Here is a 23208-nt window from a genome sequence, read left to right as displayed (position 1 = left end):
TATCAGAGAAATTAAATGGGAATTTTTCCTTATAAGTAAAACCTGGATGTCCATAAAACTAATTGAGAATTTTTACTCATTTGATAATATAGTGGTGAAATGTTCAGACAAAACGACTTTGTGATTAAATGAAGTAAATTTGATCAGCACACAATGGAAAAAAATCAACACAAGAAAGAATGATGTATTTGAGAACATTTTTAATAAATAATGTGACAAAATTACTTTTCTGATTATTGGATTTTCAGTATGCAAAATTATGGCTAAAAATAAGAGGCTTCTTACATGAACATAATGAAAACATTAATCACATGGGTTGTTCCCTTAGTACTGCACACGCTTTCTATGAAACTTTCTCAAATAATCTAAGTGAGCACTTTTCATTTTTGGTGAATACCAGCCATTGTTTGTGGTTCAGTTTTGTTTTGCTTTGTTTTTCCAGTGGGGTCAGGCCTGATACCTGTATATGAATAAATGTACATTTTTTTCTTCAAATAGCACCAATTATAAAGTCAATGAATTTCATATAATGACAAAAAAAGATCATAAAAATCTACAGTCAGAGGGCATCGTTTGGCAATTCAAAGCAGTAATGCCCTATTTGAGCTTATAATGAAAGCTTGTAGGATTCTACATTGGCCACAACAAACTTAAACCATTTTTTTTTCTTTAAATCTAGGAAAAGTAAGAACCTCTAGTTCATGGCCCACGATAAAGTATGCACGTGACTCCACCATCTCTTATCATTCAAATATTCCAAATACAAATATAGAGCATTAACGAAACAGGTTAAAAACGCTTCTCAACATTTTTTTTTTCAATAAGACAAAAAAGGTTAATAGTTACAATGTTTTACAAATAAAGTTTAGTGATTGTGCTTTTAAAACAAACAAAAAAAAAGATTAAAAACAGTGCATTACAAAAACAAAAATCAAATAAAATTCCTTAAGTGGCACTTCTGAAAGCTGAACTGACACTACCAGAAGAAATTTAGGCCAGTTAAGATAGGATGTCTTTACTCGATTGGTCATCAAAGGCATCCATTTGTTTCTAATGTGCATTTATAATTGCTTCTCGATTGAAAAATAGAACAAGGTTTTTGCTAGGCGTCCTTATGACAATGACTAGACAACCAGAGATCCAATTGGCTTAGCCCTCCTTATCAAAAAGTACATTTCCAATAAGAATATACTTCCATGGTTGAAATGAAGACAAAATAAAGTACCACCAGGGGTTGCAAAGAGTATATATTTACAATGTTTCTACCCCGTTCGAATTGTTTGTTGTTCTGCATTTGCTATATTTTTAGTTTCTCCCCACAAAGGGCGGTATGAAAGACTGATTTCAAAATCATGTTAAAATGAAATATGCTTTGATTTGCATTAGCAGTCGGTTATAGAAAGATTATACTTTGAGAGCCCTTGGCATGAGGTTGATAAATCAAGTTTGTATCTTCAATCAATATTTTGCTATAAGTTAGCTTGGTATATAAGCAGTGCAATGCCATATTTCAGGGGCAAAATGCAAAAGAACTGTTTGGTTCTTTCTTGAGGCTGATGACTGAAGCAAGAAGTTGATACACTTCTCTTGCTGGAAGTCAAGAGAAATGGTTCCAACATCGAGGGGAAGAGAAAGGTTCTTCCTAGGGTTAGGGATCAAAGAGCAACAATAAAAACCCAATAACTTTTTTTTTTAAAATGGTACCCCAATACGAGGAATAGAAACGACAATTTGTACATTCTGATTGCACTGAACATTTTATCTGGCGTCATGTGTCATCAGACAGGAGGCATCTTGACTGATAATTTTCACATTAGATCGCATAAGCCTCTCTGGTTGTCTTCAGCTTTCAGTTTCCTGTAAAAGAGGCAGTATTGTTAAACTTGAAGATAAATCACAAGAGTATTGACTCGTCTTGTTTTTTAGGCATTTATTCTTACAGTCTAATGGTTTTTTTTTTCACTCATTCACTGGCATAAGTTGAAAAGTACTCATGACAACTAATTCATCTATCAACTTTAGTTGTCTTGATAGCAAATCCAACAGTTCTCTAACAAGCACAAAACTGTTTTGCACTGTGCCTCAGTGTTGTGGGGGCAGAACACAGGGCTCTGCAGGAGAAGGAATATGCTGAGTTCTCCATCCCTCTCCATCTCAACTCAATCCTATAACTCTGCCTTTGTTGACTTTAAATATTAGAATTAACTATAATGATTTTTTATCCTCCAAGAGGGTTTTCCTATATAAAACAGGCAAATTTGACAAAAAAAATCTCCCCAAAGCATTTGCAGCAGGAAAGACTTTTTCCAAACTTCAAAATCAAAATACATTTGGCTTTAGACAGCATTCAATCAGACATGATTGGTTCTAATATTTTCTTCATTTATTATGAAGTTATAGTTTAATCCTCACCATCTATTTGAGGCTAAATATATTTGTAATAGGAAAAATTTATTCTGTGCTGATTTTTTATTAAATGTAGAAAACAATAATTTTTAAAAGGGAGGGGATTTTATAATATGACATGACTTGCAATTCTATCGTGCATCATAATTTATAGATTCCAATAAGGGAGGAAATATTTGAATATTTAAAAGAATGAAAGTGGAAGATATTATCCAGGGCTGGGGCTGTGGCTCAGTGGTAGAGGACTTGCCTCAAATGGGTAAGGCACTGGGTTCGGTCCTCAGCACCACATAAAAATAAATAAATAAATAAATGAGGATATTGTTTCCCATCTACAACTAAAATATATACATAATATATATATAAAGTTGTGTGTCCAAATCAGCTAAATTGATCCTGGTGATTGCTAGACTGACAGGTAACATGGGCTACGCACTCTCACATTATAAAACTCCATCACCTCACTGAGTTTTCATATAACAATAGGAATTACAGTATATCTAGATCTATAATTCTTATTTCCCATCATTATCTTTGCCATGTATATTTCTTATCTGAAAATATCTTCAAAGAAACTACTACTGACATTTAAAATTATAAAATACATTTCAAGAAAATCCTTATATGCTCAGAAGTTTAGTTTTTGACATCACAAACATTAGGGTATAGAGAAGTGTGTAATAAAAATAGTAATGTTTCTGCACACTGATGGATATTCCTAATTTTGAGGTTGACATATTAACTACAGTCTAATGAGGAAAAAAATTGGGAACAAAATAGAGATACCTCTAATTCTTCATTATTATCTTCTCCTCTTTCATATCCTCCAAGTACTTGCATTTCTGCAATATTTCTTCGACCTACATTTGCTTGTTCTCTTTGTCTGCTTCCTGATCCTCTTGATGACATTGAGCTTGAGGAACTGGGATCTCTGGGATTATTCAATGTTGGAAAAGTAGGTCTACAGTAAGGTAGAATATCCTCTGTGTAACAGAATATAATAAATGCATGTGAACACCACTGTGCACTTTCATTGTATAAAGCATCCCTCCTGTCTCAGTAATTCTGAATGGGGAATCATCAGTAACTCCAAAGAATAAATAAGGGTACTATAAAAGCATAATGCATAATGCACACTGGCTTTTGAAAATAAAAGTAGCAAGCCTTGTTTTCCTAGTAGTGGCTGGAGATTTGGATTGACTCCACTCCTAAGCTTATATCCACATCAGAATTCTCTTGGGACTGATAACACTTAAGGAAGTAAACCAAACCTGGAGTCGACTTGGTTTCCAATTCTATGTCATTCACCATGTGATCTCTGATCATTATTTAGGCTTTAGTTTCCATTTTTTTTTCCCAAAAAAGTGATAATAGACTCTACTTAGAGAAGCTCCTGGTGTTGATATAAATACAGATAAGATAGCGAAATATACATGTAAGCTGCAGAGTGTTCTTAAAAGGAATCAGCAGAAATGAAACCCAGTCTTCTAGAACTACTAAATCAGAGCCAAGCCTGGGTTTACTCCCCAGCCACAGAGGTAGTCAATGTGTATGTCTTATGGAACTCTGGACTTCAGAAGCCTGCCATTATTGCTGACTTTAAAACACAAGGCATGCTCGTCAATGTCTAGCTAGTATCTGAATTTCTATCTCCAGACTATTTTCAATTTACTGCCACTTTTATTGAAGATGCACCATTCAATTGGTCACATTTCTTTGTATCCTGTCCACTCTACCCTCTGAGCATGAAAGACATCAAAACCAATCTCTTCTACATGCTTCCCCCCACCCTGAAATGCTTCCTCTGCCATCCACATTGTCTGAAGAAACCCCACTTCTTCTGACATGCCCACTGGTACTCTTCCTAGAGGAAGGGTCAGGTTAGAAGACTTGCCGCTCACTCACAGCACCACTTCTAAATGATCACTCCTCCAATCTCGCACAAAATAACGTTGTCCTCCTCCAAGTCTGAGCCATCTATCATTCTACTTCATCCGCAGATGGGACTCATGGGGGTGTCCCAGACCATAAGGATGAACTCTCAGGCAACTTCTCTTCGGAGACTTGGTCACCTGAGGCCTTAGCCCTCTGTCCCTGTTTCAGAAACCTTTTTCTTTCTATTGATTCCAGTTTTACCTGATATATCTGTACCTATAATACATTAAAAATATTTTCTGCTAAAATTTTGCTTTACCCTCTTTTCTGTAGGAATCAATACCTTCTTTCTTCACTGCTCAGCTGAGCTTCTTGAAAAGCAATTTTGACTCAGTATTGGTAGTTACAACTCCCAATCACTCCGTCTCCCCTGAAATCTATTCATGCCCACATTACTACTGTAAAACTCAAAAAAAATGGATAATGCTAACCAAGTTTCATTCCTTAATCTCTGGACTTCTCACTGCCCTTATCATTTAAATGTTTCTATTCTCTTAGTTCCAGTACTCCTTCCTTCCTGACCAATTTTCTGGAGAATGCTTTTGATTTTAAGAAGTGCCTCTTGCATGCCAGCACCCTATAGTTCTCTTCTGTCAGCCCAGTGCCTCTTATTCAGATAGTATGCTATCTCTCCCATTCATCCTGGGTGATTTCTGTCACTCTTATAGATTGAACCTTTTCCAGAATATAATTGCCATGAGGACAGGTGTTTTTGTCAGCTTCACATATTGATATATTCCCCGTTTGACATAGGTCATTAATAAGTAGTTTCAAATGCATGAATGAGTGAGCACCTTTAACTGCTATTTTCATCATTAGGTAACATTCATTTATATTTTTGACTCCCAAATTATGTCCGAATCTTTGGGCCCCACAGCCAGCCTAACTGAACACCTCCTCAGATTCAGCATACAGACAATGATCTCATCCTGCCCATCTCCCTGAGATTTCATCCCCCTTTCTATTCTCTAGTACAACTACTGGTATCACTAATCACTAGGATATTCAAGGTAGAAAATTTGTATTGCCTGAGATTCTTTCAAAAACCTTCCTGTATGTCTTAAATGTACTTCCTCCATATATTTAAACATACAAAAAGTAAGGATGATTTTGACTCTAAGAGTTTCTTGAATTTTCCTAATAACTCATCAATTCTCCGATATCCTGGTTTAAATTCTCTGTATCTCTTGTGTGGGAATTGTACACATCTTCTAACACATCTCTGCCTCTACAGCAGTTACCATATCAACCAGCTTCTCTCAACATCCTTCCTCTTTCTATGATCTATGGGCGCCTATGATTTAAGCCTTCTTCACCTCAAGAGCTTCATCTTTGCACTTTTATTGATTGAATTTCCTACAATCTCCCCAATGGGACCATATAGCTTTAAACGCTGACTTTTCCATGTGAACAATCCACTTTCCTTGCCTGGCTAAATCCCACCCATGCTCAAACACTCAGTTTACATGTGTTAATTGTCCCTGTTTCAGACTTTCAAGTAGCATAATACCATGAAAAGTATACTGAATATAAAATAAAAATATTCATTTGACTGAGACTTTAGGGCTGCCTAGAGGCTCAATGGTCAGCAATGATGGCCCTAGGGAGGCTGCAGAAATTTAAAAATTAAATAAAAATATCCGTGAATTTATAGATTATCTGTCTCTCTCTTTCTGACTTCAGTTCCTTAGGGTCAAGGTTCATGCTTACACAAATCTCAGGACTTAGTACAATAATTAATAGCATAGTGGGCATTTGATAGATGCAGAAATAAATTGAACTCACAGAGGTAAATGCCAGCAAAAAGATCAGATGTTCAAGTCTCAAAAACCACTCTTCTTAATTAAAAAGTACCATACATTACACATGTAAATCAGCATGCCTCTTTCATTATAAATAATGTAAGTTGAATTATGAAGGTGAAAATTACAGCAAGCATAGAAATGATAATCTAATGACACATACAGAGGGCCATGGTTCAAAAAAAAAATCTGAAAAGCAGTATACTCAATACTTTTCATGAAACAGAAAGAATTTCTTGTTTCAAGATTAATGGTTCCAGAGCTGGGGTTATGGCTCATCCGTAGAAGGCTCTCCTAACACTTGTGAGGTGCTGGGTTTGATCCTCAGCACCACATAAAAATAAATAAATAATATAAAGGTATTGTGTCCAACTACAACTAAAAAATATACATATATATCTTAAAAAAAAGGTTAATGGTTCCAGTCTTAGTTCACTCATTAAATTTCTGAAGATCAATGTTTAAATTTTCTTTCTTTGTCCCACTTTTGTGACACCAAGATCCTTACCAGGCTTGTAAAGTTTCCTCCTGAGGAATCCCACCTACTTTGGAGAGAGAGATTGCTTCGAGCAGGAAATCGGTCTACAGTTTCTGGCAAGATATAAAATTCATAACTTACATCGTGACTTTTTATTGATGAATCAGTACTTGGAGCACTGTCACCATGAGCCAAAAGCTCAGGTCCAGATCCACTCAACTTAATTGATTTAAAAATAAGCAAGCACATTACTGAAATTTTGGGTTGTGGTGACGTCTCCAGGGGTTTGTGGTCCCAGAGTGGAGGTGACTGAAGAGCAAAACAGAACTCTCTACCTCACTTCTGAGTGCACACATGCAGTAGGAGTCCAGGTTTCAGTCCCTGAAAAAAGCCAAACTGCCCTCCATGTTGAAGGGAAGTTCACGACTGCCCAGATGCCCACAGTGGACAGAGCAACAGACGGATGTCAGAGCTTACCACGACATAATCTCTATAGGGAAGTACCCTCAGCTTTCCTGTCTACTACCCTCTCTCTTTCCTGACTCCTCCTTCAAGCGAATTTTGTTCTTGAATCTCTTCCTCTTAAATGGTTTCTTCTCCTTATTTATAAAGTACATGTTCAAATCCCTCATCCTCAAAGATTTCCACCAATTTGACTTTCCTGCCAACCCTACTGCAGCCCTTCCTTCTCTTCAACTCAATTTTCTGGAAAGAGGTTTTGCTCAACACCTCCCTTTCCAAATTTCCATTCACTTTTCAATCCTCTGAATTCTGGCTCCTATTTTGCATACTGCGCTGAAGAGTTTTGTTTGTTTTAATACTACTAGTACTCATGGGTGATGTATTAAAAAATCCTTTCCTCCTCCATTATTTCCAGTTTATTTTTTTGGGGGGGGATGGGCAATGCTGAAGGTCAACTCAAAGCCGCTCATATGTGTTAGCAAGCTCTCTACCCCTGAGCCACACCCCAACATTAGCACACTATGTTCAAAACCCTGGATAATTTTGATTATTATCTGTAGACAGGACAATCTCAGTTTCCTTTACAGAGCATGGATTCTCTGCCTACTTTCTAATTATAATCTTCTGTGGCTGGCGGTGACACTTTGGGACATCTCACTAGAAACTATTGTACTTGTCTCTTCCTATTACCACATTCACCAATCACCTCTAAGTAGATTAAAAACAAAGTTAACAGAATGCTACAAATTAGTCTTGAGGTTTTTTTCTCCCTGAGAACTGATGGCTAACCATTTACCAGCATATCACTGCTGATATTTAGCTTTTGTAAATCACAATTATCACCTCTGGGTCCTTGGTTCCAAAATCTACTCTACCCACAACCTTCCTCCTGATCTTTAAAAACAATCTTCTACATTCTTATTGATTTTCTTTATATCTATGCTCTTGTCAGCATCTTCATTTAAGACTAAATTTATTTTCCCCATGAAAATTATTATTTTTTTCTTTTTTCTATATTGGTTTAAATAATTCTGCTCAATTATATTACAACTCAGACAGGGCCACCTAATCAACATTTGGATAATTGTCTTTAACTGGATTACTTCAATTTACATTCTGACATCTGATGAGTCATCAAGTCCTATTGGGCCCATCTCTGAAATGCAGATGTAGGCTGTTCTCTCCTTTTCATTCAATCCATTTTAATTCAGTGCTTTCACATTTTATGCCTGGATGATCACTGCACTATTCCACCTGGTTCCAGTCTCTTTCTGTGCCATACAGCCCAGGCAGTTATTTTGCTAAAGTCAAATCTGATTGCTATTTCTCACTCAGAATTCTTTATTGGCTCACTATATCCTATAACATAAATCCCAAACTCTTTTGAAGAGTACCTCTGGCCTTTCCAATCTAATTACCTTTTCTATTTTTACCATTTTTCCATTTATCCCCTGGCCTTAAGCATCCTATTCTTCAACCAAACTGGAAACCACTGTTCATCAAACATTCATTTTCACAATTTCATGTTTTTGTTTGGCCTATATTCTCTATCTGATATCTTGTTTCACTTGTGGAACCTGTTGAAATTATTCTTAAGCTTTAGATTTCATGGAGGAAAATAATTTCCACCTTGAATTAGGATGCTGACAAGAACACAGATATAAAGAAAATCAATAAGAATGTAGACAGTTGGTTTTAAAGATCAGGAGAAAAGTTGTGGGTGGAGTGAATTTCAGAACCAAGGACACAGAGGTGATAACTGTGTGATTTACAAAAGCCAGGGTACATGCCTGGCTCCATGATAAGGAGCGAACTTCTTGATCTTACCTCTCTTCATATAGCCCTAGGTAGCCTGTGTGCCTTGCACTGTGTTTTCTCATCTGTGTTTTCTATGCATAAGTAAATAAGTACCTTGGATGAGATGAGTCTTTGCTGGTGGAAGGTCTCACTTTGCTGCCTTGTTTCCTAGTCCTTTCCCATCATTTTGCTGTTCCTGTGCTTCTCTGGGATCACCCGGGTTTGTTCGCAGGTCAGCAACCTGCCTTCCATCCAATACTTCTCTCCCCTTGTAACTGCCTCCTTTTCGATCTGACGATCTGTCTGTTCTGGTTTCAGCAGAAGGGAGTTTTGGCACCATTACAGGTCGTACCTCCAGCTGTGCCTTGGATTGGACAGTAGGTGATTTTATAGCAGGTGGTGGCACTGGGGGAGGTGGAAGATCTAAAAAGAAATATTTAAAATATTTTAAGAAGTTTGCCACTTAGAAAATAATCAAATATTACTGGAGTCACATTCAACCGTGAAATATTGTATCTTAAAGGAACCAGATGAAGACAGCCAATGGATAAGACAACTGCCAAATTCAATGTTCTCTCATTGTCTAGCAAGGGACTACTGAATGACAGGGTGGGGACGTAGAGATTATCTTCTGGGACAGACAGTACTGAGCACAGGTACTGTAATTTCTCCTACTCCATTTAGGGCAAGACTTCCTAATTGATTTCAGCATAATATTGTTGAACCCAGATACAAGTGCTCTTACACCCTCAGATAACCACACCAGATTGAGTGAACATGGCACTTCAGTTGAGACTTACTGGCCATTGTCCAATCCAGCCTAAATCCCTTCTTGTTTTGTAGACAAGAAAGCTCCAGATAGTCTTAAAGCTAATTCCAATCTCAAAAGCAGGATACAACAGAATCAGGACTAATGTCTTTGTATTCTAAATTTCTGGTTTAGTGTTCTTTATGCTTCTTCATTTAATCACATTTATAATCTCACATCCATTGATGGACTCTCTCCCTTCTGTATAGATCTGCGAGTTTTAAGCCACATAATTACTAATATATATACAGATTGATTACTTCATACATATATGTTGTATATATGTATACTCATAGCTATATTTAAATAATATAAATAATAAACTAATTTAATTTCTTACATTGTAGACATATACAAGAATGAAAGCATAACATTTGATAACTAGGAAATATTTGTTTTATTTAAACAGTACACTCTTTTATTTATTTTTTATTTTTTGGCACTGGGGATTGAACTCAGGGGCACTAAACCACTGAGCCACAACCCCAGCCCTATTTTATGTTTTATTTAGAGACAGGGTCTCACTGAGTTGATTAGCACCTTGCTTTTGCTGAGGTTGGCTTTGAATTCGTAATCCTCCTGCCTCAGCCTCCCGAGACACTGAGATTATGGGCATGTGCCACCATGACCGGCCAGTATACCCTTTAAAAATGAATCATAAACATTCCAGGGAGGAAAGGTAGATATGTCTTAATAATATTTGATAAATTAGTAGAAGATTATGAACAGGTTTTTACAGGTTAGATTGTTTGAGCTATGGTATGAAGGATGGATTAAAATTTTAAAAGTTTCACTTTGGGAGGCCATAATGTTATTACAATTGCTCATATAAGTAATGACAGAAAATGGAACAATGTTGGTGGTTGTTCAAATGAAGAGTATCTTGAGACACTGAGGAAGGAAAAGCAATATCACCTAATGATCAATGGAATATAGCTTGGAGGGGGTGGTGAAGGGAACGTAAGATGACTTTTAGGACTTTAGCCATAGATGGCTAAGTTGATGAGAAAAACATCACCGAAAGTATGGAATGTAGGAATAGGAAGAGATGTTTATGAAGAAAGAGTGTGAGCTCAGTTTTAGAAAAGTGAAAGGGAGGAGCTTTAGAGATAGCCAGATAGAGATGTAGGATAGGTAAATCCATATAAAATCTGAATTTCAAGAGTGTCAAAACCAGAGAAACAGAGATTTGGGAATTAACAACATAATTATGTTTTCAGTCATGTCATTAGAGATGTCTATAATAAACAGCCTAAAAAGTATTCATAAAACATTTATTAAATATTTAGTACTTTAAGATTTTAAACAAAAAAATACATTTACATAGTAAAAAATTTTACACATTTTTAAGGATTTAAATTTAAAATTACAACATTTAGTAGCTCCCATCTGCATTTCAAATCTTCAATGTTGATTTTACAGAGTACTCAATCTGAACTATTTTCTATAGACCATTCCCCAAAATATAGCACTTTTACATGTTCAAAACACTAGAAAAACTAGGGATAACAGGAACATATCTCAACATTGTAAAGGCTATCTATGCTAAGCCTCAGTCTAGCATCATTCTAAATGGAGAAAAATTAAAGGCATTCTCTCTAAAAACTGAAATAAGACAGGGATGCCCTCTTTCACCACTTCTATTTAACATAGTTCTTGAAACACTGGCAATTAGACAGACAAAAGAAATTAAAGGGATATCTATAGGAAAAGACGAATTTAAATTAGCACTATTTACTGATGATATGATTCTATACCTGGAAGGCCAAAAAAGCTCCACCAGAAAACTTCTAGATCTAGTAAATAAATTCAGCAAAGTAGCAGGATATAAAATCAAGTCCCATAAATCAAAGGCATTTCTGTATATCAGTGACAAATCCTCTGAGAAGGAAATGAGGAAAACTACCCCATTTAAAATAACCTCAAATAAAAATAAGATACTGGGGAGACAACTTAATGAAAGAGGTGAAAGATCTATACAATGAAAACCACAGAACCCTAAAGAAAGAAATAAAAGAAGACCTTAGAAGATGGAAAGATCTACCTTACTCTTGGATAGGCAGAATTAGTATTATCAAAATGACCATACTACCAAAAGCACTATACAGATTTGATGCAATTTTTATCAAAATCCCAATGGCATTCCTCATAGAAATAGAAAAAACAATCACAAAATTCATCTGAAAAAATAAGAGACCCACCAGAATAGCTAAAGCATCCTTAGCAGGAAGAGTGAAGCAGGTGGCATGACTATACCAGACCTTAAACTATACTATAGAGCAATAGTAACAAAAGCAGCATGGTACTGGCACCAAAACAGACTGGTAGACCAGTGGTACAGAATAGAGGACACAGAGACTAACCCACAAAATTACAATTATATTAGACAAAGGTGCCAAGAACATACATTGGAGAAAAGATATCATCTTCAACAAATGGTGCTGGGAAAACTGGAAATCCATATGCAACAAAATGAAATTAAACCCCTATCTTTCACCTTGCACAAAACTCAACTCAAAGTGGATCAAGGATCTAGGAATTAAACCAGAGACTCTGCATCTAATAGAAGAAAAAGTAGGCCCTAATCTTCATCATGTGGGATTAGGCCCCAACTTCCTTAATAAGACTCCTATAGCACAAGAATTAAAACCAATAATCAATAAATAGGATGGAATCAAACTAAAAAGTTTCATCTCAGTAAAATAAACAATCTGTGAGGTGAACAGAGAACCTACATCTTGGGAGCAAATTTTTACCCCTCACACATCAGATAGAGCACTAATCTCTAGGGTATATAAAGAACTCAAAAAGGTAAGCACCGAAAAACAAATAACCCAATCAACAAATGGGCCAAGGACCTGAACAGACACTTCTAAGAAGAGGATACATAATCAGTCAACAAATATATGGAAAAATGTTTATCATCTCTAGCAATTAAAGAAATGTAAATCAAAACTACTCTAAGATATCATCTTACTCCTGTCAGAATGGCAGCTATTATGAATACAAACAATAAGAAGTGTTGGTGAGGATGTGGGGAAAAAGGTACATTCATACATTGCTGGTGGGAATGCATATTGGTGCAGCCAATAAGCAAAGCAGGATGGAAATTCTTTAGAAAACTTAGAATGGATCCACCATTTGACCCAGCTATCCCTCTCCTCAATCTATACCCAAAAGACTTAAAAACATCATACCACAGGGATACAGCCACATCGATGTTTCTAGCAGCACAGTTCACAATAGCTAAACTGTGGAATCAACATAGATGTCCTTCAGTAAATGAATGGATAAAAAAATGTGGCATATATACACAATGAAATATTACTCAGCAATAAAAGAGAATAAAATCATGGTATTTGCAGGTAAATGGATGGCATTGGAGAAGATAATGCTAAGTGAAGTTAGCCAATCCCAAAAAACAAATGTCAAATGTTTTCTCTGATATGAGGAGGCTGACTCATAGTGGGGTAGGGAGAGGGGAGCATGGGAGGAATAGAGGAACTCTAGATAGGGCAGAGGGGTGGGAGGGAAAGGGAGGGGGCAGGGGATTAGCAAGGATGGTGGAATGTGATGGACATCATTATCCAAAGTACATTTATGAAGACAGGAATTGGTGTGAATATACTTTGTATACAACCAGATATATGAAAAATTGTGCTGTATATGTATAATAAGAATTGTAATGCATTCCACTGTGATTTATTTAAACAAACAACAACAAAAACAGGGTGGCCAACTCATAAACTCAAAGAAGCAGCATTCATAGTCAAGGACCACCAAAAATGGTCACACTTGGGATTAAATATAGTGCTTACCTGATAATCCACAGATGGCAAGCCTGAGAGATTGTGCCAGACACAAGTATATAGCCTTCTGTGTTTAATACATGAATTGGATTGTACTTTTTTTTCTTTTTACCATGTAATCATATATTTTTTATAAATGCATACTTTTTTGAGAAGTTTTCATAACAATTTGTTCTATTAATATATAATTAATTTAGCCAATGTCTTCAGAGGAATATGTAGGCTATTTCCAATTATTTTATTATTACTAACAATGGTCTACCAACTATCATTTACATGTACCAATATGAGAAACTTAAACGTTAAAATTGTGACTTGAAGATTTTTACAATAGTATATTGAAGGACCTAGAAAGCATCAGCTTTAATCTAGGAGTCTATTCTTATATTTAAAAGATAATAAATGAACCCTTTATTTTTTCCTAAAAAAATTGTAAGATTTTCTTAACTAATTTTCTCTTGACATTATAGGCTAAAGCTTAAAGCATTAGGATTCATGGCATTGGTCTTTGAAAGAAGCAGCTTGAACTCACATTTTTTTTTAGTACCAGCTGCTGTATTTGAGAACCCATTATAAAAAGTGATCAAAGTTTTAATTTCAATTTCTTGTTGTTGGCTTTCAGGGACTTAACATGTTCAAGTGTCATATCAATAGCCTCAACATAGTAGTTAATATGGTGGCCAAAATAGAGCCAACAGTACTAATTTCTCTCTGATGTTAAAATTCTAAGTATTCTGTCTTGCAACATGGATTGCCACTGTTACTAGTACATGAATTACTTCCTTTGTCCATTATTTGAGTGGATTTTTCAAAAATATTACTTAAAAATAAGTACAAGATGTGTCCTAGATAAGTCCTCCCTCTGCTACTTGTTGATCAAGTTAACAGAAAGAGTTAAAAACCAGACCATAATGAAGGGCCTAAAGGCAGGAAACCCAAGGCAGAGTGCTTTAAATTCATATTGAACCTGGGACTAAAAACAAGAGGAAGGGAAAAATCCTCATTCAGAGCATACTCTGGCTGTAGATGCATTTCCCTACTCTCTATTTACTGTAAACATAAACCAGATTGTGAACTCAGGTTATCAGGAAACAGATGAGTAAAAGCCACTACCATCAAATCACAAATTATCTGTGTTTATCAACTATCAAATCTAACAATTACCACTAACACAAGATCATACAAAGTCTTGGGAACATATAACTCTTAAGACAAAACCTATTACCACATGTTCCATTAGGTGCTGTCTGTAACACAGGTCAAAAGTAGAACTCAGTGATGATTTAAAGATTCCAACTTCCTGTATATAATCTTCACTGTGTTTAATTGACAATTATAGAGGAATGCTAGCACGTTTAATTTCTCATATAAACATGTTTGCCCAAGAAATTATTTAGGATTATAAAATGATTATGAACTCAAACCAGGCATAATCACGTGTAAACAATACACCTATGTGAAGTAGTTTTTTCACGTAATTCATGTCATAAAGTACTTCAAATTGGGTTTAAGAACTGGGATTATGGACCTGATTTACGTGTGTGTGTGTGTGTGTGTGTGTGTGTGTATTCTTTCTTTATATAAGAATACTAACTCACTTCTTACACAAGACTCTAAATAACAAATTAATATAGCATGTACAGAAATATGTAAGAACATGTGTATGCAGACAATTCTGCCAGCACAGCATTAACTCACTATAGAGATTCTGCAGCCTATTTACTTAACTGCTTAAAGTCCCAAGACCTTGTAATTAATGATAAATCAAGTCAAAATAACATCATTCCAAAGAGTGTGGCAAATTTATAATTTATGAAAAGTACAGCTAGAGAAATAACGTAGATTTGGTTTTTAAATCAAGTATGTAAATGTATTGGAAAGGTTGAAAAGAGGGGGTGGGAAGAATCTATTAGAAGGTCCTAGAAATGCACTTGTGCTTGGCTATAACTCCATAAGATTTCAGCTGATAAATATTCATATATTTTAATTCTATCCTCCATCTGGGTTAAACTTGAATGTGGCAAATATGAAATAAATAAATAATCAGATGCTGCCTGTCAGTCTGACTGTGGTGTGAAGCACGATGCCTAGCATTCAGCAGTCCCACAATGCAAGCATTCTGGAGGGGCTGGTAGAATCTTAGGGACCAGAATATGTCCCCCTAAAATTCAAATCAAAAAGTCCTAACTCCCCATACCTCAGAATGTGACTGTATTTGGAGTCTCTAGAGAAGTTATTAAGATGAATTCTCTGGTGTGAGTTTTCATCTAACCAAAGACATTCTAAGAAGTGGAGATAAGGACACAGATACAGGCAGTTGGAAGATTATGTAAGACACAGGGACAATACCATCATCTTGAAGCCAGAGAGGCTTCCCAAGACACCAACCCTGCTGTCACCTTCTTAGTGATCTTCTAACCTCTAGAGCTCAGGAAAGAAACCTCTGTTGTTTAAGTCACCCAATCTTTGGTAGATTATTTTGGCAGCCTTAGCAGCTACTATGGGGACTGAGAAGACTCATTCCAGATCGCTCTCTCAGTTCAAAGTTACTCTTTATTCTTCTTCATAGAGTTTACAAAAATTCTACCAAGGGAATACAGAATTTGAACTAAATTTACAAAGTAAAAGAGCTACAAATGCAAAACTGATACATCATGTTCTAGACAGTGGACATAAATCTATAAACTATAATCAAGCTCATCCATCAGTCTATGCATTACATTCAGAAAAAAAGAAAAGCCAACAAACCTTCCATATCTTACTGATATGTGGAATTCACATTCTAACAATTGTAAGCTTTTAAAATTCTATCTCCTTCCCACTTCTCCTTTTAAATTATTATACAAATTTTGTCTGCTTTGAGCTTCATTGTAGAATGGTTTGTGAGTATATGTTTAAAAAATATAATGTAGTAAGTTGATAAAAGAGTTTGTGAGAAAATGACTTTTCTTCCTGTCATACCCATAGCCATTAAGACTATGTACATTTCAGAGGGGGTAGGTAGCTCAGTGGTAGACTCTTGCCCCACCTATCTGAGGCCCTGGGTTCAATCTCTAGCGCTATGGAGTATGGGGATACATGAATTTCTTTTATTTGAGGCATTAAGAAATATCTGCATTTTTGTGGTTTTAATTAATTGATGTGCATGCTGGGATATGTATAAAATATAGCTTTATTACTTTTTCTCCTACCCACCAGTAAACACACTGAATTAAATTCAAGAAATATTAGTATAATAAGCATAACTTAGCAAAATGTTGAAGGGAAGTTAAATATATAATTTTAAAACAGTTTTAGTTATTTCTCCATTTGATCTAATTTTGTTACCTAAAGAAAATAATTATTAGCTTCTATATTAAAGTATGTACTATGATAATTTTGCATAATCACTTTTGTGAAATAAGCAATTAGAAATCCAAATAATGTTTCAGATTAACTTTTTGGCTTTACACATGTTTCAATATAGTTCTTTGGTATTCCTGAAATTAAATTAAAAAAAAAATAACTTGTGTGCTTCATCATTCAATTTAAGTTATTATTCAGGGATTAGTTAGAATTTACATTTAATTATTAAACACACTGAAATAAGTACTGTGGAATGAGGACAATAAATACAGATAACAATTTTCCAGCACAGTGTAATTCAGAACTACAATGCTGTATTTTTCAACTTGGCATGTTTGCATTACTTAAAACATTTTCAGGGGGCATTATTCAATGCCATGTTTCCCAAAGAAACACACATAAAGAAGAAGTGGAAAGATCTGATTTAGGAAGATTTTCCCTTATGCATTCAATTTAGATGTGTTTACATCCAGACTCCATGTTGGCCAGTTTTCCAGTTAGGAGCACGCTCTTCTAGATAATAAAAATTGATAAAACAGCCATAAAACTTGTAAAATGGCATTACAGGGATCCCATAAATGTAAAATTGCTGGTAGAGTTGGGGAATTTACACCTAGTGTTTTCCCCTCACAGAGGCAAACACGCACAAAGCCACTGTAATAACCCTTCAAAATCAGATAATATTCTGACAGCTCAGTTTCACTGACAAAAGAGTCCTGGGAGGAAGCCAGGAGGCCCAGGTGCGCTGTGTCACACCAGTATTTAATGTAGTCTAATATCAGATAGATGCTAGTGAGAGAAAGTACTCAGAATAAAGTACAGATAATAGCCCGGACAGCCACTCATTGCAAAATTACTTGTGCTCATCGTGCTGTGAGCTTTGTATTAAATTTTTCTGTCAAGTGGCAGGAATCACAGGGAGAAGTACCTCAGAAAACCCTCCTCGTAACCTTGGATACGGATCTATAATATTAGGCTTTCATATGATAATGGCAAATGATGCCCTTTTTGAAAAATTGCTGACTTGTAATGAAAGTCCTAATCAGATTGTGGTTGCAGAGGACCAGGAGGTGGAGGAACTGTGCCTGTGACAGCCTTCGTCCCCCACCCCTTTAGCAAATTTAGAAAACTTGACAAGGTGGGTGAGTTGGAGAGAATTTATCTTACATGCATTTCCGACGAAGCCCGTGGCGTTGTGTTATAAAATGAGAAGGTGGCGGTTTAATAAATGCTGGGCCACCTGAGGCACTTTCATTAAAGTCTTTCTCTAGACAACATCACAGTGGTTTGCATTCTCCTCCCATGCTCCCTTGAGAATACAAGCAGCCCCTCTTCAGTGAGAGTCAATATCATATGTGAAGGCACGAAGAAGATGATTTGATTTGCCTTTTGGTGCACAAAATAACTGGGTGGTGATACCACTGCGGGTAGAATTAATATTCACACAAATGTATTGTCTTCTGTTTGAATGTTATGTTGTAAAAAAAGTAAAATGAAAAAAAATTAGAGATACTTTGGAGGAATCTGACAAAAGTCAATCCTCTGCCATTATTTCAAATATAGTCACATCCAATTGTTTGAAAAATGAAAACTTCAAAATATTAAACGTGTACACTTGTTCTTAAATAATCAACTTATTAGAAAACAATAAGGGCTAGAGGAGCTTGACAAGCTATGGAAGTAGATCACTCCTGTACATAATGTGACACTTACTATCAATGAATTTTTAATGTAATTTCTAATGTTAGTGAACCCATTCACTGATCCCAGAGAGGCAGGGTAAACAGGCGGGATTCATAGGTGCTTTTCAGTGGACTTACCATCTGTGTAGGCTTCTCTGCGCAGATGTACTGGCTGGTGTTTTTGTTTCTTGGCTGGTCTGGCTTTCTGCATGACCGCAGCACTCATGTTGCTGTCTGTAGACACAGGACTTGTGGGCCTCGGGCACTGAGATGCATGAAAATGTCAGCGACCTGGGAAAGAAGCAACAGAGCCAGACACATCAGTGAATATTAATTATCAACAGGAACAACAACAGCAAAACACTGAAGCTAGGAATCTAATTTTAAAAATCACTTGAATAAAATCTAACAAATACTAGGCTGTTTCCCACTCTGTGCTAGTCACTAGAGAAAAAAGCCTAAAAGAATTTCCAGTCTTTATTTTTCTTTTATTATTTTAATCACTTCTTATATTCTGTAAGAGTTCATGATACTTATTTGGTAAAGAAAAACATTCTTTTTTTTTTAATTTGTGGTGCTGGGTATTGAACCCAGGGCCTTGTGTATGTGAAGCAAGTACTCTACCAACTAAGCTATATCCCTAGCTCCACATTCCCATATTTTTGCAACTAGTATTAGTAAATGTTCTTGGACAAAAATGTTAATTAAAAATTTTCATAATATATTCAATGTTTGTTGTTTTCTCCAAAGAGTCAGAGTCCATAAAAAATTCATGTTCTAAGAATGAACTGTTCTAATCACATCCTTATTTTAGCTAAATATATATTTTCGACATTCTATGATGGCAGAATCCAATGTATTTCTTTTGAGGTGATCTAAAATTATCTATCTCACATATTTAGATGAACCAAAAATTACTTACATCCCTTTTCTGTCTCAAGATAGTTGCTGATTCTAGATAATGTGACTCTTCTAAACACTGTGTTTTGATGGAGGTAGAGGTAGTTTTTGGTTATTTATTTTTGGAGAAACAATACTCCAGATACCAATGGGAACTGAATTTACCAATCAGACATGGTGCATTTCAGTGCTATCAAACTCTCTGGCTCTCCCACATAGATGATCTATTACAACAGGTACAACATACTTAACCCAGAAGGGCAATGAAGAGCCATTGGCCTTCTGGTGACCTTCCCTATTTTGGTTTCTACAAAATCCAGTCACAAACCCAGAACTCCTTAGTACCATAAGAAATTTCAAACAGACCTGACAACATATATTTTGACTATAAACAGAAGAAGCCACATACAGAGAAATGAACACATTTAAAAATGCTAACCCAAGCATATTAAATAATAGACATTAATGCAGCCAAGTGAGAAGCAAGGTGATTGGATTATTCATTCATATTAACTTCAAGTCACATGGTGAGCACCACCATTTCCTGAAAAGAACACTGCAATAGGCAGACATGTATTTAGTTCATTATAATCATGAGCCAAGAGAAAACCAGAAATGCTACTCAATTACAATATAATAAAATATTAAACCAAAACCTCTCCTTAGCTGTGATAGAGACTATTACAATTAACGTTACATATCCATGAAAGCAGAGAATTAGGGCTGAGAGGAAGCCCATTACTCATTCTATTGTGTAAGGCCATCCACTGCTCATAGACCCTAAGGCATAAGGTCCTTTACAGATGAATTTTCAACATCATTTCTATGTTTTCCTGATTTAATGAACTGAAAAACACCCTTAATGCAATCTGAAAGTAGTGGTCTGACATGCTTAATTTCCTGTATTTTTTTTAGCAGAGAATTAAAAAGGAAAGGGAAACAAAAGCTATATATAAGGTTATTTATTCATTAAGAAACAGAATTAGGTTTGCATATTTTACTGAATTCAGCAGCTACTGGAAGAAAAGATATTTGTCTAAATTTCATAAAATATAGACCTGACTAAAATACATACATATATATATATATATATATATATATATTCCATAATAATAAGATGAAGAAAATTAGAAATCTTTTTTCTGCAACATATTCAGGATAAAAAAAATTTATAGAGATGACTTAACGATGCAAGTTAAATTTTCTCTGAAAATATTCTATACTGATAAAAAATAATGACCAATGAAGTATCTAGAAAACACAGAAAATTACCAATGTGGTAGTTGTTAGTAAAACAACTAAGTAACAAGTATCAATTGTTGTGATAGTCTTTTCTTTTTCCTAAATATTATCTCTTTTTTTGATGACCACATTCTTTTATTCTACTACTTGCATTTTTAGACTCGAGAAATACACATGCATGCGTGTGCACACACACACAGACGCGAATGCACCACACAATAATATGAATATATGTATTAATATAAACATAGATTCATCCTACACAAATTTAATCATATAAAAATCTATTTTATATTCAAATTATTTTCTTTATCATACTTGGGAGGAGAAGGCAATAAGCAAAAATGAGTTAAAACATAATAAGAGATACATTCTCATTAAAAATAGGTTACTGGCAATGAGAAAGGGAAACAGAAAATTTATTATGTGCATCTGGATTAACCTGCTCTCTCAATTATTAGATCAAAGAGGGAAAATATTTATGCTTGCAAATGTGTGTGTGTTATCCAAATCTTTAATTTTTCCCAATTAAATTAATATTCTAGTTTGAAAAGCCACGAGGAAATGAGTTTCAAAAAGAAATAGCCTATTTTCCAATGGCTGACTGTCCCACCTGGATATGTAAATATTTCTTTGACAGAACATCTGATTAAATGAAATAAAAGAATTATCACAATAAATTTTATCTGGTTTACTTTATACATACTAAGCATTGAGCAACACAAAGCTCATTTAACTGAGTAAATACATACCTTAAAGAAACTAGACCAGGGGAGGTGGTGAGGCTTGTGTGGGTGTGAGAGGCTTGTGGGAAGCCTGTGGTGGCAGTTGGGCTCTGAGGGTTTTTTCCTGAGGAGCTGTTTTGTTTGGCGTTTGTAGTTCTAAAAATAAAGTTAGTTTCTTTTGACAAGTGGCTCCTGAATTGTGCCCAGCCAGACTGTGGCTTTTGGTGGCTCGCACAGGGAGTGACTGAGGTCTCATCCCCCACAGCGGACACTCCACCGAGGCAGTCAGCGGCCACCATCCGGGAAAGCTGAAGGATACACCGCCACTCTCCTTCAGAGTGCAACATCAAAACAGGTCGGTGTCATTCAGCTCACCCCCCAGACAGCGGGAATTCGCATAAAATCTCTCCTAGGCTTGCCGGGAGAGGGAGTATCAAGCTGAGCCTCCATAAAGACTAGGGGGAAACCAGAGACACCTGACCTCCAACCCCTCCTCCCAGTAGCAGCCAAAAGGAAACCTGGCTAGCCAGCGCTGGGGGAGGGGCAAGCAGAAAAAATCAAAGTGATAGAGTGCCAGGGATCCCAGCAGCCTGCAGCAGGGCCCCGGAGATCCAGGCCAACTGATTCGCGCGGCCTGCCCTGCGGCTACAGAAGGCGTGGCGCCTCAGTGAAGCCATTAATTAGCAAGCAGGGAGGTTAGGGAAGGCCATTAGGTGGAATCCCACCAGCCAAGCCCACACGGACCCTTGGGCCTAGCACGGGATCTCAGAAGGGGAAGGAAGCGATACAGTCCCATCCCCCACAGCGGACACTCCACCGAGGCAGTCAGCGGCCATCATCCGGGAAAGCTGAAGGATACACCGCCACTCTCCTTCAGAGTGCAACATCAAAACAGCGGACACTCCATCCAGGCAGTCAGCGGCCACCATCCGGGAAAGCTGAAGAATACACCACCACTCTCCAACAGCTTGCAACATCAAAACAGCCAGCAGCAGGACCCCGGAGATCCAGGCCAACTGATTCGCGCGGCCTGCCCCGCAGCTACAGAAGGCGTGGCGCCTCAGAGAAGCCATTAATTAGCAAGCAGGGAGGTTAGGGATTGCCATTAGGTGGAATCCCGCCAGCCAAGCCCACCGCCCACGCCCGGAACAGGCCCAGCGACCTGCCAGCATTGTAGTCACGACACCCCAATTGGAATAGGGACAGAACAGAGCCGCCTTCCACTCCCGGAACAGGCCCAGAGAGCCGCCAGCGTGGTAGACACGTCACCCCAATTGGAGTAGGGGCACAGCCGCCGCCCGCACCTGCAAGGGAGACTTTTCAAGTATACAAGAGCAACATAAATAAATAGGGGGTAAATTTCAAAACACAACAGTTGCACCAAGCAGAAAGAAACGCGAGCAGTATGAAAAGACAAGGAAAGAAAGGACCACAAGCAATGCAGGTCAACTCAACTTTAGAAGAGGTAATAGCTGCAACAGATGGAATATCAGATAAAGAGTTCAGGATATATATGCTTCAGATGATCTGAAGTCTCAAGGAAGACATGAGACAGCAAAATCAGACAATGAAAGATCACATTGACAAACAAATCCAGGAAGTAAAAGATCAATTTCACAGGGAGATAGAGGTAATAAAAAACAAACAAATAGAAATTCTAGAAATGCAGGAAACAATAAACCAACTTAAAAACTCAATTGAGAATACTACCAGCAGAGTAGATCACTTAGAAGAGAGAACATCAGACAATGAAGACAAAGTATTTCAACTGGAAAAGAACATAGACAGCTCAGCAAGTCTGCTAAGAAACCATGAGC

General features: G+C 36.6%; 1 pseudogene; it reads right to left on the bottom strand.

Annotated features, from left to right (window-relative positions):
• Positions 1–1842: 1842 nt before the first annotated feature.
• Positions 1843–23208, bottom strand: part of LOC144252550 (roundabout homolog 1-like) — a 158785-nt pseudogene continuing 137419 nt past the window's right edge.

This window comes from Urocitellus parryii, unplaced genomic scaffold, assembly GCF_045843805.1.
Source record: "Urocitellus parryii isolate mUroPar1 unplaced genomic scaffold, mUroPar1.hap1 Scaffold_45, whole genome shotgun sequence".
In the NCBI taxonomy this organism is placed as follows: Eukaryota; Metazoa; Chordata; class Mammalia; order Rodentia; family Sciuridae; genus Urocitellus; species Urocitellus parryii.
The sequence above is the reverse complement of the archived record's forward strand: the minus strand, read 5'-3'. Positions and strand labels throughout refer to the sequence as shown.